This window comes from Lissotriton helveticus, chromosome 11 (assembly GCF_964261635.1).
Source record: "Lissotriton helveticus chromosome 11, aLisHel1.1, whole genome shotgun sequence".
NCBI classification, from domain to species: domain Eukaryota; kingdom Metazoa; phylum Chordata; class Amphibia; order Caudata; family Salamandridae; genus Lissotriton; species Lissotriton helveticus.
In genome coordinates, this window is record NC_136072.1 from 692,626,123 (window position 1) to 692,638,500 (window position 12,378).

At 43.5% G+C, this 12,378-nt stretch overlaps 1 long non-coding RNA gene across 1 annotated transcript in view; it reads right to left on the bottom strand.

Annotated features, from left to right (window-relative positions):
- Positions 1 to 4,981: 4,981 nt before the first annotated feature.
- LOC144791097 (uncharacterized) overlaps positions 4,982 to 12,378 on the bottom strand; it is a 192,855-nt gene continuing 185,458 nt past the window's right edge. Inside the window, exon 4 of the long non-coding RNA XR_013602296.1 lies at positions 4,982 to 5,253. This is a non-coding gene — a long non-coding RNA (uncharacterized LOC144791097). The remainder of the gene's footprint in view (positions 5,254 to 12,378) is intronic.

Genomic DNA, 12,378 nt, shown 5'->3' on the forward strand with positions numbered 1-12,378 from the left:
AACATGGCAGTCCTTTTTCGGTCCTTACTCAAGTCCAGGTGAGGTCTGGGAGCCAGGGGTGCAAAATCTATGCCCAGCAAGTGCCCTAGGAGGATGTGGTGGTTACTAGACAATGGGCTAACAGGTACTTTCCTGCCTGAGCACAACTTTCTGCATTGTGCGGCATCTAGCTATCCCTGAGGGCACAATTCTTCCCACTGCCAAGATGGTAAAATCCATCTCTCGGTGTGTGGAGTTTGGTAGTCTACTCTAGAGGGAAGCCTACTTGAGGGATAGATGGCCACGGAAATCTGGTTTGGCAACTTGTCTCCCTTCTCTGTCCACCAAAGCCTACCCTTGTATCTGAATAAAAGAGCTGCCCTTTTGTGTGTCCCCACCCTTTGTTATTAAAATGTGACTTCCCCTTTAAAGCTCACCTTCTAAGCTCACAGCCGGTGTGTCTTCCTGCCAGGTAGAGGTGACACCTTTTCCAACAGTAGGCTTCTATTGTTCCCTCTCATGAGAGTATATCTCTCATGAGAGGGAAAACATATCAATACAGAGGAGGCAATCCGTCAAAATTGAAGGGAGACTAACGCCAATGATGCCAGGTCTAACAAATGGTTCCTGACAATGTAAAGAGTTTGCAGGACTGGTGAACATCTCTAAATTTGGTGGGCGGAGGTCCCTTGCGAATGCAGAGGTATTGTCTTTTGCCATTCAGAAAAGTAAATTCCATCTGTCAAACACTAAATAAGGCCCTAAATAGGTTAGGGTACAGAAAGGTGGGATTGGGATGATGGTCAACTAGTCTGAGTCAAAACAACACTTCACTCAGTGGTCAGGTGTCCTCATGCCAGTTTCAACTACTCTAAATAAACTAAAATAACTCACCTAGGCACGCAACAAGGAAAAGCAATGTTTGCCATTGGCATGTCCAGTGAGAGCAAAGATTTTTCTCCCTGTTTTTGTCAAGTAGGTAACGCAAGAAGAAAACCTATTGTCAAGAAGGAACACCAATCACCATTCTCGAGTTATTTCTATGGGATGAAATTCAACATTTGTTTTTTCAAGCACGTTTCTGGTAAAGATAAATACCAAAAAAGACAGACAGACATTTTGATTAAAATCCACTCTGCTTTTCATTTCTGTCCTACATTTATTGTTCACATCTTGTTCACTGTATTCCCAGCACCTGCTCTATTCCCCATAGTAAAAAATGTTATATGTGCTTTATTTCCTATTTGCATTTTACTCATTCTGCATTGAATTACCACTCTGTCTTTAATTTCTATATGAACTCATGCTGTCAATCTTGGAAGGATGAAAGACTCTGGGCATGATTTTTAAAGGTAAACTTACATTTTATAGTAAGTTTCCTAATTTTCGGGATTGAAAAACTACAAGCAGATGTTTACGACTCTTCACTCCCTATACTCATGTGTGCCTTGTAAACTCCACAGTCAGGGCGCGGAACTCTGCACACATAGGGGCATAGTTATCTATGGTTTTCATTGTGTTTGCACCATGTAACGAGGTACATGTGTGACCAAACCCAAAATGTGATTTATCAAGCCATGCAAGGTAATTTCGCGTGGCCCTGAGTGGCTTGATTAATCAGGAGTAACGCAACGCAGTACAAATTGCTGCGTTGCGTTACACTGCCCCAGGGATGCATTTCATGGGTGTTGCATGGATGCTCCCATGGATTTTGAAACATTCACAGATTTACAGTTCATGGTAGACCTGGGAATGTTCCAGAATTAGACACCTTCCGAGGGGAAGCGAAACAATTAGAAATAGATGTATTCTGAAGCACAAACAGATAGAGTAATATGCCCCTCCCTGCACAAAAGCAATCCTGCATGCAACGGAGACACCATTACAGGCCATGGGTGCCAGCATTGGCGCTCCTATTGCGCATCAGCGCTGGGTAAAGGACAGGAATGCCCCATGTTGTGATAAATATGGCACATTCCTGCCCTTTCTCTGTAACGCAGCGCAGGAAGGCGACTTGCTGTGCTGTGCTACTTTGACATAAATATGCCCCTCAATGTATAGGGAGTGTGGAGTAAAAGCTATGCATGTAGTTTGAGAATTGCATTTCGTACTACACTTTGTAATATTACAAACAGTACTACAAAGTACAGTTCGAGAATCAGGCCCTTACGGTCTTGACATTTGAAATAGGGACAGATAGGTAACATGCTATGTAGAAAATACAACAACCTATTGAGCTACTGCACCAGGTTTGAAGGTAGGCTAGCATTCCCACTTTAATGTGGAGTCATGAATTAAAAGCTGCGTCAATAAAGCTTAGCTCTGACACAGTAGCGTCACAAACTGTATAGTGTTCCTTTAGTGGCAAGGCCCAGTATGTACATCTTTTTAGAATGTATATGAGGCATTTGGGTTGCTGAAACGGCATATATTTCATGATAAAACACAATTTAAGAAATGTCAACATAAATACTAGTAAGGACTCAAAGTATATCTTGAAAAACTGGTGATTGCGCGGTTTTGGCAGGGTGTAATGAGCCAAGTTTCATTTTTACATCCAGGGAGTGGGAAAATACATTGATTTGTTCAGCATTCCACAACTTAATCAAGGGGGAATTGTATTAAAAACTCTTTCATCCTCATGTCACGGAGACCAATTTAACTAGTAGAGTTTCAGCTGCATTAGTATTTTAATTTAAAGAAATATGATGTCCCTTCCAGCTGCCAAATTCCTGGACTAAATCTGTAATGTGCGGGAATGCTTACCATTCTTTTCCCAATACATACAATTCTAAGAATCCTTTCAAAAACTGTACATTAACAAAATGTCTACTTCCTGGAAAAGTGGTGGTAATTGCACTCTAGAGTCGAATGAGAAAAGTGGAAAAACATCATGCGCTTGCTTTATAATCTACGCACATACTCGTCTGAATGTCAGCAGCATGGGTCTTCTGCAGATAGGGCGAGTAGCTGTCACAAGTAAGGGTGGTGACATCGGATTCCCAGAGGGAAGAAAAAAGTTGAAGGTTTGTCGTCAAATGGACGTTGCTTATGAAACATTACGAAGGACCTGGCAAATTAAGGGTGTGGCCCAATACATGTGCACTAGAATTGTACGTGCAAGAACCACAACCGTAGAACTTTCATACCTTGAGAAAGATTTCTTAAAAACAAATATATTTATATATTTATGTATTTATAGGTTTTGTACAGCCCCAGTTACCTATTCTGGCATCCTGGTGGTAGGATACCTGGGAAATTAAAAAAATCGAAACTGTCAGCACATAATTAGAGATGATAACCCAGTTTTAAGCATTTTCTCTAATATGGGCAATTAAAGGTAGAATGAACATTATGCAGTAAGGAACTACTCATTTTTCCAGCCATGTTAGTGAATGTCGATCCACCCTTACTCTGTCTATGGATTCTAAGAACAACAAGCTGACCTGAAGTAGCTGATCTGAGAGCATGCAAGGGTTTTGAAGAGACGTCCAAACGTGTGATGAACTAAGGCAACTGAACATAAAGGGCCTGTGACAAACACAGAGGTTTTTTTGTCAGCCGGCTTGGTGATGTGCAAACAAATTTGCCTAGTATGATGAGAGATGGAGTCAAGCAGGCTGGTCTTAGCATGCTTTGGGCTGCCATATTCTGAACAAGTTGCAACCAATGAAGCTGATGCTGAAGGGGGTCCAAATAAGGGAATTATATAAGTGGATTAAGTAATCAATAACTGCTTTGATTACTGTGAAACAAGTTCTGACAGGAAGAAAATGTAGAAGAATCGCTTTTAAGGATTCTTAAGATAAAACAAGTAAGACGGTAATACTCTAGCAACTTTCAGTAGAGCAACTTATATCTTGATCATAAATAAAACGTAGGATTTACTGGGAAAAATCAGAATCAAGGCTTGTGCTGAGAGGGATGTGCCAGCAGCTGGATGTCCACTGAGAGTAAGTATCAGCAACTATTAAGACTTCTGTCTTATCTGAGTTTAGTGTTAGACAGTTAATATTCACTGTGAGGGGGCGCGGAGCGGATCTCGTCCCTGGCCCCTATATCCTAACGGAGCCAGCTTACCTGTAGGAGCTAGGACCCAAATGACACCCTTCAGAAAGCTAAACACTCCCCTCCGTATTCTGCCCACACAGGATCAAGCCTCTCGGGACGTCACAGAGGAAGTGGGAGAGAGTAACCCCGAAAGCGGTTCCAAGGCGGAAGAGAAAAAGAGCCAATCACAGCAAAGCGGGTGCGAAGAGGTGGGAGAAAAAAGGAAGTTGTCAAGCGAAGAGATGGTAAAGCCGAAGGACGCGGAATCGAGAGGAGACGAGGAACCAAGAGAAGATGAGGTGGAAGACGAAGAAGAAGAGAGGAGGTATGAAAACTGGTGGTCCCCACAGGAGGAGGCGGTAGGGTGGCCGCAACTCAGGAGAGTTGCGGCGGAGCCGGTGAGTGGCTCAGGGCAGGGGAGGTGGGAGAGGGGTGAGTGAAAGGGGGAAGGAGGGAGAGAATGCTGATCGAGTAAATACGGGAACAAGTGCATTTTCATTTTTTTCACTGTCCTCACAGGAGATTGATCATCACTGCCGAATTTTGTTTGAACTAGAATATAGTGTGACATCAGGTACCCATAGTGCACATTTCCCGCCCCATTCTCCTAGACACCAAATTCCCCCCCTATCCTCACGAGTGACCCCGGAACTGATTCAGATGCGTGTTAAACCACCGAATTGGGCATCTTATTTAACGAAAGGACTGATGGCTCGTTTTTTCTTTTCATGCTCATGAGCCCCCGTGGGAGACACCCTGACCTTGGAGAAAATCTGTCTGACGAGGGAAATTCCGAAGAAGACGTGTCACCTGAAAGAGAGACTGATCACAAGGAAATCAAGGAAACACCATCTCCTTCTAGTTCTGAACTTGAATCAAACATTTGCTAACATTCGTGCCAAGAATTTTCAATTCTATTAAGGACACGGAGGCGAGGATTATGCTTCTCATTCTTTTACTGAAAACTCACAACAGCCAATGAAAATACGTATTTTTCATTCAATAACAGTAAACAACTACATATCCCATCATGACATGTACTTAGGCACGCCCCCATAGTCCATAAGAACTCCTTGCGTGCAGCCATCTTCCTCTTTCTTTGAAGCGAACAAGTCCAAAGTAACTTGAAACTCCATAACTCCTCCAACATGGAAGAAATAACAAAACATCTCAGGTTGAATTTCCTGGCAATCTTCTACGTTCAGTCTGCTTTCTTGTCTGAACCTGAAATAAAGGAGATGATACCGTAACCACCGAAACAACTGGGTGGGCAAGCAGGTACACAGTAACCATGCCGGGTGGGATAATCCTCGCCTCCGTGTCCTTAATAGAATTGAAAATTCTTGGCACGAATGTTAGCAAATTTTTGATTCTATTACAGGACCGGAGGCTTCAGATTATGCTAGTTTAACGCTTATTGAAAACAACAGAGGTAGTATCCCCCACCGGCTTATAGTAATACGTCCTAAAAGTGGACTCTGAGGACCAATCTGCACTATGCATAATGTCCTGGATGCTGGAACCCAACATGAATGATTTTGAGGCCATAGCGCCTCTCACAGAATGAGCACCAAATATGGTAATGTCAATGCCAGCTTCTTTCATGATATAACAAAGCCATCTGGCAATGGTGGCAGCCGCCACAGCTTTAAAAGGTCTTTGCAAAGCAATTAACAATTGTGAACAGCCCTGCGGCCTAATGGCCTTTGTGCATTCCTCATACGTTTTTAAACATTGAACTACACACAACTTCTCATTATCATGAAATGCATTGTAATTAATATGACGTGACATTGTCTTTGTGCGTCCTGTAATGGTAAAGGAAACTCCTTCCGGAGTGAATACTCTACTTGTTACGTCGAGAGCTCGCACGTCCGACGAACGCCTACATGCTTAGAGGCAAAGTAACATGGCTAACTTGGCCGCTAGCTGTTTCCTAGTTAATAGTGAATTGACAGGCCATTTGTTAAATAATGCTAGAACTAAAGACACATCCCACAAACCTGTGTATTTGGGTTTTGGGGGATTGGACACCCTAATACCTTTGAGCAACTTGCAAACTACTGGGTGCATGCCTACAGGTTTCCGGTCTACTTGTACATGCCCCGCTGAGATGGCGGACCGGAAGTTATTCACCGATCTGTAAGCCAATCCGTCCGCTGCCTTATCCGATAAAAAGTTTAACACGTGGGGAAGTTCTGCCCCCACGGGATCCAAGTGTCGTTCCATGCACCAATCCACCCAGTTTTTCCAGGCTGAGGAATACCGTTTCCTTGTGGATGGCGCCCAGGCCTGCCTGATAAAATCGGCAGTCCTGCTCGAAACGCCTGGCAACAGCCACTGTTCCCTGAAAGCCTCCAAGCCATCAGCTGAAGTCTGCCCTCCATTATCAATGGATGCCGTTCCTGATGAGGGCCCAGCAATAACAATTTCAATTCAATTCAATTCAAAGGTAGCTTTATTCGACTTTACAAGGCAAGTCATATAAGCATATTTAAACATTTCAATTACAGACAAATATAAAATCAATTCATTTAATAAAGGGCAATAAAAACAAAAATGGTTTAGCATAAAAACCGCACTGTAGTAAATACTAGAGAGTGAAAACTGTACAAGATAAACAGATGTTATAAAAAGCCAACACAGGCCTAAAATGCAAAACAATACAATCAATAAGTTAAAAATACATCATGTACAGTTAGATACGTTATACAGCTGCCGCTCCCTATTGCATCGACAATCTGCATCTAATTAAATATTTTAAAAACTTTGCTGCTACTAAAATAATCAGATCATCTTGTATCATATACAACTTAAACAGAGCAGGTCTACACTGCCTCAGGCCCCATGATTTTAAAAGGGGTAATAAATATATTTTTCTTCCCCAGGTAAAGTATTTACAAAAGAAGATAAAATGTATATTGGACTGTACTGAAACGTCATCACATGGGCAATTAATTAATTGCGAATCCAATCATTTATATTCGGAAAAGTTATCAATCTAAAAAAGCTGTCTGTTCTCATCCTAGATAACAGCGATCTAGTATAGCTCGAGTGATCTGTGGATAAATATTGGTGTAGGCCCTGTCCATGTAACACCAGATGATGTTGTGTGATACTAAGTTTGCCTCTCTCGGACAGATCACGTCTGTCTTCCAGTAGGGCCAGGCAGCTTCTCTTAAGAAACTTCTTAGAGATTGATTCGCATGAAATAGGGAAATCAAATAATTCTGGATGACCTAAAGTGGTTAAAACGTTTCTGACATAGGACAACCATGTAATATTATTGGCCCCCTATAATTTCATGCAGTCACCAATAATTAGTCTGTTAAAAACTGTGTCTTCTGAGGTCCATATCTTATGCCACAACATAATTGGGCTAATTTTAATTAGATCAGATATATGGACCCTATCGAGCTCCCTTTGACAGATGGTGCTCGAGGTTGACCTCGGAACAGCCAGGAGATATCGGAAAAAAGCATTTTCCTTTGTCTGTATCTCTTGGGAGTTCGCCATCCCCCATATGCCAGTGCCATAGGTTGCTGTAGATACACATTTTGCAGCATAAATATCAAGAAGGGTTTGGACCGGTTTGCCGCCCAGTTTGTTTGTAAATTGCTTCAATGCACTGATGGCTCGGGAAAAAGCCAGGTTGCGGGTAGATATGGCAGACGTCCAAGTACCCCTGCAGTTAAACATAATGTCTAAATATGAAAATGATTTTGTTTGGCTAACCTTTGATTGATTTAAAAAAGTTTTGCATTGGATACTAGATTTCGACGAGCAGCACATGGTGAAGGTCTTTCCCACATTTATCTTTAGGCCTCTTAACCTCATAAAATCGGAAAAACTAGACAGTGCTTTCTGTAGGCCTAACTGTGTTCTTACCATGATGACTGCATCGTCTGCATAAAGTAAAATTGGAACAGCACTACCATCTATTTGGGGGTAATCTACATCAAGTTTCATTAGATGGTCAGCCACGCCATTAATATATAAATTAAAAAGGAGTGGCGCCAATATACAACCTTGGTGCACCCCTTTTTTAATGGGGAATTTTGGCGTGCATTCCCCATTTCTCCCATGTCGCACCCTCGCGCCTGCCCCCCTATAAAGCTCCTTTATAAAATCAAGAATAAACGTATCAATCCCCAGTTCAGTCAAAGTATTCCACAAGACATTGTGGCTAAGGCAGTCGAAAGCTGAGCTTAGGTCGACAAATGTCATAAAGAGGTCACCTTTCTTTGCTGCCATATATTTCCCTGTGATTAGTGCTAAATTGAGACCTTGCTCAATGGTCCCCAACCCTTCTCTGAATCCAGACTGAAACCTGGAAAGGATACCCGCATCCTTGACCCAAGATTGCAGTCTATTCAGGATGATTCGGCCAGCTACTTTCATTAATGAATCTAACAGGGAAATCGGCCTGTAACATTTGGGGTCCTGACGGTTTCCTTTTTTGAAAATGGGCACTACAACTGCCTCCTGCCATGTGGTTGGGAAACCAATGGTGTTAAAGCTATTGAAAACGTTGGTCAGTAGAGGTGCCCAAAGATCTATGTTATCTTTATATATATCAATAGGGACCCCGTCTGGACCTGGGGCTTTAGATTTAGAGCTTTCCTGTATTGCCAGCTCAACCTCTGCTAATGTAAAAACTATCTCTAGTGGGAAGGCATTTACAGGAGCGCCAACTAGTGGAAAGTCCTGATTAGGTGAGTCCGCTGGAGTGAAATTTTCTAGACTGCCCAGGTCATCTTTCTTAAACAGATCTGTGAAATAATTGACCCAGACAGATTCTTCGATAGCAATCTCGATCGAGTCTGTTTCTCTATCATTAAAAAAAGGGGCATTGACCTCTCTCCAGAACATAGTGTTATCTCTTAGTTCACTAGCCTTTCGCAAGGACTCCCAAGCCGCTTCCTTAAATTCCAATTTCCGTTTGTGTAACGCAAGTTTATAGGCTGCTCTTGCCCCCCTGAACTCAGTTTTGTCTCTTGGTACCCTCTTCAGTACTTCCTTTAGATGTTGGTGTGCTTTAGTGCAACCGGAGCTGAACCAGCCCGCTGTTCTATCCCTGTCACATTTGTTCCTCTTTCTAACTAGGTTACTACTTATTTTAGATGTGATTTCTCCGAAAGCTGTTACAACCATTACAGGATTGGGATTATCATCAAGGCGTATCATAAAGGGATTGGGATCGTCAGACACTAGATCATGCATAAACTTCTCAGAGTTGACTTTACACTACTTAATTACATAACCGTTAGACCTTGCCAGAGAAACCCCATGGCAGTATAACACCTCTGCCAGGTCCATAGCTTGACTATCTCTGGAACCCATATCAAAAGTAGCACTGATTGGATAATGATCACTCAGTGCGATTTTTTCGGTGTTAAAAGACCGAATGCTGTGATGGTAATTGGTAGAGACCAGCATATAATCGATAAGGGAAACTAGGCCCTGGCCAGTAAATGTAGGTTCAAAGTTTACCTGTGGATCATTTAGCTCGTTTGCAAATCCGAGATTCAGGTCGTGCATCATGGTGTTTAGTAAATGACCAAAAGTAGAATGTTCAAAATGCGTGCTGGGGTCACCCTTTAGATCAACTCTGCCACATAACTCTGTCCCATTTTGGGCGCACAAATGACAATTGAAGTCGCCTGTTATAATGCAACATATGTCCGTTTGCTCTGTTTCCAGCCTCTTATTAATAACTCCATTAAGTTCTTCTAAAACCAGCTTTTGCTCCTCTCTTGGGATGTTGTTATATAAATTTGTTAGGAGCAAACTCTGAGATCCTAACCCCTTGATGTAAAAGGTTTGAAAAAATTGCCTGTATTTGTCTGGGCGGCTTATAGTATCCAAGTTCGTTATTGTCAAATTAGCCAGATTAGAGAAATGAGTTGAAAGGCCGCCAGAGCATCTTCCTCTGCCCGAATTGCGCGCCGGTACGGCGTATGTGCTGAAGCCCTCAAGGTGAGTCTCACCCTCATCCCAGGTCTCCTGTAAACAGATCACATCAAACTGGGCCACAAAGCTTAGGAAAGTAGGGTCCTTGGATTTTTTTGAGAGACCTGCGATGTTCCAAGAAAGTAGAGACAAACTATGTCTTTTTGTAGATAGACCATTTTTTCCCATTCCTAAATTCCTTCTGAACAATGGTCTATCAGACCCCCCAGGAACTTCCCTGTCGTTCTGAAGCTCCACTGGTTGAATACGTTCAATTTCTCCCTCGGCGGTGGTAAGGCCATCCGCCTTGGTCACTAGAGACCCTAGGCTAACTGGGGTTTAATAATGGGCAGTTTATTAGGTGGGATTGAAGTTGCAGTTGGTCTATTCGAGGTCTCAGGGGATCGATCGTTAGTGGAACTTATGACTGATTGTGCACATTTAACATCTAATTTTAGTGGATCTGCCCTGACCTGCTCTATACATGATGATGGTCAATCGACCATTTCTAGACAATTGTATCTATTGGAGGTTGGCATACCCCCCCAACCTTCTCTAGGAACAGTGTCTCTCCTATTGTTGCCCAGCCAATCCGCCCAATCTCTTCTCCCCTGCCTGTTGCCTACTTGGTTCCAACCCCTGTCCCAGCTGCCCGCTTGGTTCCAGGACCAATCCGGGCCTTCGATGTTGCGGGCTGCTGGTGGATAGAAGAATGATAGACGTTTGGTGCATATTCCGTCCTCCTTGGCCAAGGAGCCCCATGGGCAGATATGATCAACAGCGCGGGGATCTTCAAAATTGACTATCATGCAGTCGCCCATATTTTTTTTAATTTATGGCCAATCCAAGGAACCCTGCGCACCATGTTGATCTTGCTGACACAGTTTTGTGGCAATGGTCTGTTGATGTTCAACCAATGCTGTACTTTTTTATCAGTGTTGTGACTCAACTCAGGAACCCCCGTCATAATGACCACAAATGGACTTGCTTCGGGAGGGAAGTTTATTGGGGGAGTTATGAACTGGCTTCCCCCACCCTTGACCCGTTCTCCTATATAAAGGGGTCTCGAGGGTTGATTGCTTGGGGCAACAGTTTTAGGGACAGCTTTGGTAGGAATATTTTTAGGGGCCGGGTTTTTTTGCGGGTCAGGGACCTTATTGGTCGTGTCTTGGGAGGGCTTCGGTTTTGGGCCTGTCAGTCCGATAGATGTGTTTGTAATATCTTGCCCAGTCGTAGTAGTGGCAGTCTTATTTTTTGTGCCCCCTACAGTGGCAACCCCTCGTCCCTTTGGGTTGTTTAAAGTTTTCAGGGTTGAAGTCACAACTGCTAATTGTTTCTCAATAATAGCAAGGCTCATTTGGATTGGCTGCAATTGGATCGTAATAAATTCTTCAATCCTGGCCAGTAGTTGATTGCTGCCTTCACCCATAATTTCAACATCTGTGATATTTACAATATCCTTGGGGTCCTCGGTACTTGAGGGGGAATTAGTTGTATTATTTTCAGAGATCTGTTCATTCGGTTGTGTACTAAGTCCTGTTGATTTTGATGTAGAGCTTCCAACCCCCTATGTGTTAGACAGTGGTTTAACTACTTTATTATGTTTTCTTTTCTTTAAGTTACTCCGCTTAGGAATAGCACCCTCTCTTATCCCCCTTAGATGAGCCTGTACAGGGTCCACCTGGGCTGGGCTTGCAAAAATGACAGGCGTTGCATCAAGAGTCTGACTTATCTGTGAGTCCAGCAACGATGGGGATGCAGACAAATTAACCAAGTTGGGCAAGCCATGGATTTCTGCTCATGTTTCTATTGCAGGGGACCTCTCCTGTTGACGAATAGGAGTTTGTGCTTGAGCAAAAGGGCCTAAAGAAGACCGTTTTGCATGGGCCAAGTCGTGTGAAACTCGACGTCTTGCTTGGTCCAAGTCGTGAGAAACACGTCGGTCCAGGAGCAATATGCCTTGGTCGATAGCTTCATTTGCCCTGGAAATGAACTGATCAATCGGGCCAGTAACCTGTGCCAGACTTAGTGCGGTTTTGCTCCTGGTACCTCTGGGTGACATGGTTCGCAATATACAGTAGCCCCGTTAGTACAAACTGCACATAAATAAATTTGATCCTGGAGAAGTAGTGTTGTAGTGACAAATAAAAGCACAGGTATGCAAAATGAAGAGGTAGACAAGGTAAGTAGATATGAGCGTAAATGTTAGGGAGGTGGCCCAGTCCAGTCTTACCCGGTCTTTAACGGGCTTAAACGGGCCCGCCCTTGGCCCGGGCTTCGCCCGGCGTCCCGCGGAGCTGGGGTTGCGTTGTATTAATAGCGCCGCGGGTGCCGGGAGATGATGTTGGCGGCTCCTCCTGCCGCTCGGCCCCCTGGGTGATGCAGTCCTCCGCTCGG